Here is a 6,252-nt window from a genome sequence, read left to right as displayed (position 1 = left end):
GGTGGTCGTTAGAATAGTAAATTCATTCATACTTTTTTACCTTTGCACAAGAACACCTGACTAGCTGTATAAATCAGTGCTATACACGAGAACTGAGGCAGGCGCAAGCGGATCAAAGAGCGTGATCACACGTTGGAACGTGGTAGAAGAAATGACAGATAGTTTCGTTTTCTGCGCGCGCGACTGCACTACGTGGGAACAAGCAGACGAAAGGAAAGTACCCCTCTCGTTACGGCACAGAGTAAAACAAAGATTTGCAGGCCATTCTGTTTTGTAGGTTTCATTTCTCTAAACTATAAATAGTCTATTGGAGCACAAATGAAACACTGCTGTTGCCTTGAATAATTCTCAGTCACGTGCCACTGTGAGCGACGTCACAGCACTGCCATTTACGTAGGCGCACTTGTGCGATTGGCGTCGACTCTCCAGCTGGTAGCGCGGTGGCCGCGACGAGAAGGGCGCACGGCGTTTGGTTTGAAATGTCAACTATTTTCGCGGCACCTAGCAGTGTAATACTTTGCAGATAGGATCGTTAGCGCGCATTTCATGCACTGCGCTTCAAAATGGCCACACCTGGTGAGAGGTCCTTCAAAGAGTGGAACAAGTTACCCGATCCCGTTGTAAGTCCACCTGTACTTGGTACCTTTCTATAAAAACAAATGATTAAATTTTTCCATGATTACCTATATAGTATATCATTATTAAAAACTTGGCTATTCTAATCCTTACTTTTGTACAGTGTACTGCTATTGACATAACTGTAAAAAAGTGTTGTCTTTGTCAACCCACTCGATATTGTTTGTTCTTTATAAGGAACGAAGCGACTGCACATCCACCGGTTACGTTTGTTCGGTGCGACTACTTTAATGAACCCCGTTTCCCTGGCCCGTGCGCGTAGTTATAGTGCGCTTCTTCTTCCTCTGTTCACCACACACTGCCACCCGCGAGAAGTGGACGAGATGATTGATGATGACAGCGACGTCACGTCTTCTAAACTTCTTCGAAGTTGCACCGTTCTTGTTCGAGAAGTTCTCCAGCTGGCGACTGTTGATTTGGCTCAACGCATTGCCACTCGCGTAGTAGCTCTCGGGTCAACACCATGTCGCGTTGGCGGGCTTCACGTAACGGCGCGCAGATTACCAGAGGAGCCGTCAGAGGAGTTTCTTTTATTGTCTCCTTGGACCTGCACATGAAGAGCAGGTTGTCCATGTCCGTCTTTTTCTTGATGTAGGTGCCACGATGGCATCCGCTGGTATATCGGCGCATTGGTATACCGTAGGACATGACAGTACCGGTGGAGTTGCACACCTTTCGTCGTTTTTGAGTGTTGTCAAGCTTGTAGTCGTCAGGCATATCTGGCGGACTCTGCGGTGTAGTTGGCGGGAAATAGCGCGGTCGGTCGATGAATGTGAGCCCTCTGGTGGAAGACGCCGGCGCTGTCACGAAGGATCGGGTCATTGACGCTCTGCATATGCTAGTCTCGGGGCTACTGTTTCGAGCACTGCTTTACCAGTGATGGTCGGTCTTCATGCTGCGGTGGCGGTCGTGCGAGGAGCAAGAGAGATGGCGATTCGGTTCGCTGTTTTGTATTTCATCTACTTTGTCGAGGCTCAACGGCTTGCGCGTTTCGGTTTTGGGCAGCGTTTCGTTTTCGGGCAAGTTGAACTTGTCGCTTCTGGTCGTGATCTGAGGGCTCGTGTAGGCGTTCGCCTTCTCGTTGTTCAGGATGAGCTAACGCTGCGCCCTCCTCTCTGTCGGGAGCTTCGGTTGCTGTATGCACAATGTCTGTGGTCTGGCGTTTGCGCTGACGTGCGCCTGCTTACCGATTGTACAAACTGGATGCACTGCTTGCGGTCCTGGCAAAGGGCTGGCGGCATGCGGTATTGATCGGGAATGAAGATGAAAACGAACCCGGCTGATGGCGTGACGAATCATCTCGTGGTATTCGAGGGACTCGGTGAATTCCGCTTCGTATTCGTCGTCGTCGATCACGAGCTCTTCGATTCTGGCGTTGATTTCAGCGAGGCCATTGTCTTTGTCATCAAGTTCGTTCGGGAGCACTTGCAAGTCGGTATACGTCGGTTCGGTTACTTGCAAGGCTTCGGTTGCGGCGGCGATGACACGGGTAGCGGCGCTTCGAATGGCGTTGCGCTGACGGCGTATAGTCGCTCCATGGTCGGTTGTGCGGACGGCAGTCTCCTTCCTTGGTTTCACGGCACCATAATGTAAAGAACGCAGTGACTGCGCGTCCGCCGGTTACGTTTGTTCGGTGCGACTACTTTAATCGACCCCGTTTCCCTGGCCCGTGCGCGTGGCTATAGCGCGCTTTTCTTCCTCTGTTCACATCATTCTTATTACTGTCTCTGGCTTTGTTTGAGTCTATTTTGATTATTATTATTATTATTATTATTATTATTATTATTGATTATTATTATTAGTTATTATTATTATTATTATTGGTATTGTTATTATTATTATTATATTATTGTTATTGTTATTGTTGTTATTGTTATTGTATTGTTGTTATTGTTATTGTTGTTATATTGTTATTGTTATTGTTGTTATTGTTGTTGTTATTGTTGTTGTTGTTATTGTTATTGTTATTGTTGTTGTATTGTTGTTGTTGTATTGTTATTGTTGTTATTGTTATTGTTGTTATTGTTGATGTTATGTTGTTATTGTTATTGTTATTGTTGTTATTGTTGTTATGTTATTGTTGTTATTGTTATTGTTATTGTTAGTTGATTATTGTTGTGTTATTGTTGTTGTTATGTTGTGTATTGTTATTGTTGTTGTTGTTGTTGTTGTTGTTGTTGTTGTTGTTGTTGTTGTTGTTGTTGTTGTTGTTGTGTTGTTGTTGTTGTTGTTGTTGTTGTTGTTGTTGTTGTGTTGTTGTTGTTGTTGTTGTTACTATTATTATAGTTTGTTTAGTCTCGCATTGTATGAGTTTTGTACGAGCAATTTGTATTGTGTCAGCGACGTGCGAACGATGGTGGCTGTATTCTCATCTCCGGTCTCCACTGCTGTAATAGCCCGACAGTGCTGACAATAATAACATATGAACCGAAATTAATTAAATGAAATTAGAGAGTTTTCTAAATAGCGCACCCAAGCGTGCCCTAACTTTGGGTGTGCAAACATAAAACTCCCTTTTTACGCCTGCAGATATGTGCAGGCGTAAATGCCTCATACTTGTGAGACATGAGATGTAATAAGCGTTCTGAATATTTCGTCACAAGGTGTCGTCGACACCAGATGTGGTTTTATACCTATGTGGCTAGATTTAATCTAAGAGCGTCGGAAGACCGTGTCTCCCATGTTTGCCTCGATCAACGAGCCTTCATGAACTTAAAAATCTAATTATAACTCTGAGGAGTTCAGAGTTCAGATGTACTCTTTGTTCATTAGTACAACACTGCCCAGACTATCATGTGCAGTACAGCCTTGACGCTTAACAATTTTCCATCTATTGCCAGTCGCGAGATAATCTCGAGTCTTTGGGCTGGCGCGTCTCCTGCAGGTGTTCTGTGGTCTCATGCTCAAGCTGGTCAGCATCGTGGCGACCATACTTACAGTGAGCACGCTCGGGAACTTCATCTTTCACTGGAACCACATTCCCGACTGGTTCTCCCTCCCCGCGACACCTAATACCACGGGTGCCGTGGTGGGCCACCAGCAAGGCTGACGATGACAACCTTTATTTGCCATGTGTACATAGACTGAACTCCAACTGTTAACAAATTTACTAGTTTTTCGAGCTACGATACTACTTTATAGACCCTACATCTCAAGAAACTGCTACTGCAATAGCGTTACGCACTTAGATAACGTAAAATACATGCTTTGCTTTAAAATCTGAAATTTTCCGGTGTCCGTTGGTGTCTTCTATTATGCAGCGGGTGGTTTTACAGCCAAGCTGTATGCCTGCATGCATGCCTGCCCCGCATGCGTTGCCATGGTGAGTACCCTGGCCGGCTTACGTTCGTATCGTGACGTATGGACAGGAATGCGTGGGCCGATCCCGGAGATAGCACAATACCGGGCCGGCCCGCGGCGGAGGTGAAGCAGGCTTAAAGCACACCGCCAACTTCCAAAAATAACTTTAATATCGTGGGTCCAAATAGAACCACATAAATTCGGCGTTGTAAGAGAAACACTATATATACAGGGTGTTTCAGCGAACACTTTCACAAAATTTCAAAGGCTGCCTGCGGCACAAGAAATTGAAATGCATAATCTACTCATTAACAAAACAATCACTAATGAAGTTCTAACTAATTACATTATGGCCCATATTGCAATTTACAAATTCTAGCCGTGCAGTTCGCAAGGCGGATCCACTTAGAACGAATTCTCAGGATGACACCAGTTTCGAGATAATAATTGCCGAACATTGCGCAGAAATGCATTGATGTTCCAATTACTTTCTTAGTAAAACGTCGTTTTATGCATTGAAGCACAAAAGTAACTCGAACGCCAATGTATTTCTCCGCAAAGTTTGGGAATTTATATCTCGAAGCTGCATCTGGTGACATCATAAGAGTTCATTCCAAGTAGATCCGCCTTGCGAACTCCGCGGCTATAAATTCTAAATTGCAGTATGTACCATAAGGTAATTAGTTAAAACTTAATTTGTGAATTTTTTTTTCATTTGACGATAATGAATTTCAAATTTTCGCGCAAGTAATGTCCGCCTCTTCGAGTAGACCAGCTCATGAACTACGAGTAAATTGTGCTATGGGCCACAGGCTAACTTTAAAAATGTTTGAGTGTGTTCGCTAAAACACCCGGTACATATATACAGGGTGTTTCATTTAAGCTGCACCAATTTTTTTAATTGCCTGTGGCAGATTCTTGATCTAAACTACTTGATGAGGCGGCCATTACTTCCCAGAAAAATCAAAATGCCTAATTGAATAGTTAACATAATTACGCTAATTCACTTTTTAATTTCATTTTACGGCACATCTTTCACTCTACGAATAATGACCGCTCAGTTCGCAAGGAGTGTCCACTTGGAACGAATTATCAGGACAGAGCCAGTTTCGAGATATACATTTTCAAAGTGTCCGACGAAATGCATGGGCGTTCCAGTTAACTTTTTGAGGAAAACGCTCTTTTATGCATTGAAAAAATTGTAGCAAGTTGGCCTTCATGCGCTTTGTTTTAAATCCTGTTTGACGGATAATGAGAGGGCGAAAGTGCGTGGCGACAGCGCCAGCGCACATGGCCTGTGCTTCTGTGTTTATAAGGTCACGCGCGTTAGAGGTGCCGGCACGGCTGCAGCGGCGGTTGCGGCAGATGCATGGGGTGACCGCGGCGGCGCTTGTGTGGGTGTAGTGTGGTGCCTTATGAAAAAAAAAATCCGTCATTTCATAATGTCCGCACATGAATGTTGCGTCCCCACGAATTTTTTCGTTGAATGTTTTCTGGGACCGAAGTGGACTGCACAGCTAATCCTTGGAGAACACAAACACGAGAATGCATCCGAAATTACCCGCTCTTGTTTTCCAAACGCCACACTGCTTTCGCCGCACTGTCTTACGAGCGCTTTCCACGAAGGGTGCTGTTTCGCTATAGTCACTGCTGTGCAATTTCAGACGTGCTACATCGGTTCAGTTTTAGCCACGGTGGGAAAAACGTTGCAAGTCTGCGCGACGCGCGCGGTTCTCTACCAATTGAGCTAGGCCCAACGGCTGCCCTTCCGCACACTTCCCGCATCTGTAGCTCTTTCTAGAAATGCTATCGAGGCAAATCATTTCAGAAGTAGGCTTCTCCCCGCAAGGGCTGTTGCTGTGGAGAAGTCATCTTTAAAGGTCTATGTGGCCGACAGATGCGGGGAACGTCTGTTTTAATGCGACAGCGTTAAACGCCCCGTGTCGCAGGAAATCGGGCGTCAGCGTAGGCGTAAGCATCGGCATCCGTGGCATCCGTGGCGGAGTAATTCATCCCGCGCACCCCGACCACACAGGCCCTCCGCCTGGCGCAAGGGGTTAGTGAACAAAAATTGAATTTCTCAAAGTAAAATCCATCAGAAAAATCGTTAGGTTCGACTTAACTGCAACTTACAGATATGACAGCGTCGGACAGTAATTTGAATATACGAGAAAAAAGCTTGATAAGCAGCCAAGGATCTTTGAGTGCCATCGCGTTCCACTCTTAAAGAAGAGGTTTAAGCGTCCTCCAATTCTGATGGTGTTTCGCTGTACTTTGGTTCTAGGCAACATTGAGGGCAATGTCGAGTCTTTCTCA

General features: G+C 45.2%; 1 pseudogene; it reads right to left on the bottom strand.

Annotated features, from left to right (window-relative positions):
* Nucleotides 1–4,005: 4,005 nt before the first annotated feature.
* Nucleotides 4,006–4,173, bottom strand: LOC119457131 (U2 spliceosomal RNA; annotated as a pseudogene).
* Between the last annotated feature and the right edge of the window lie 2,079 nt (nt 4,174–6,252).

This window comes from Dermacentor silvarum, chromosome 6, assembly GCF_013339745.2.
Source record: "Dermacentor silvarum isolate Dsil-2018 chromosome 6, BIME_Dsil_1.4, whole genome shotgun sequence".
Classification (NCBI taxonomy): Eukaryota; Metazoa; Arthropoda; class Arachnida; order Ixodida; family Ixodidae; genus Dermacentor; species Dermacentor silvarum.
Note: the sequence above shows the minus strand (reverse complement) of the source record. Positions and strands in the feature narration are given on the sequence as shown.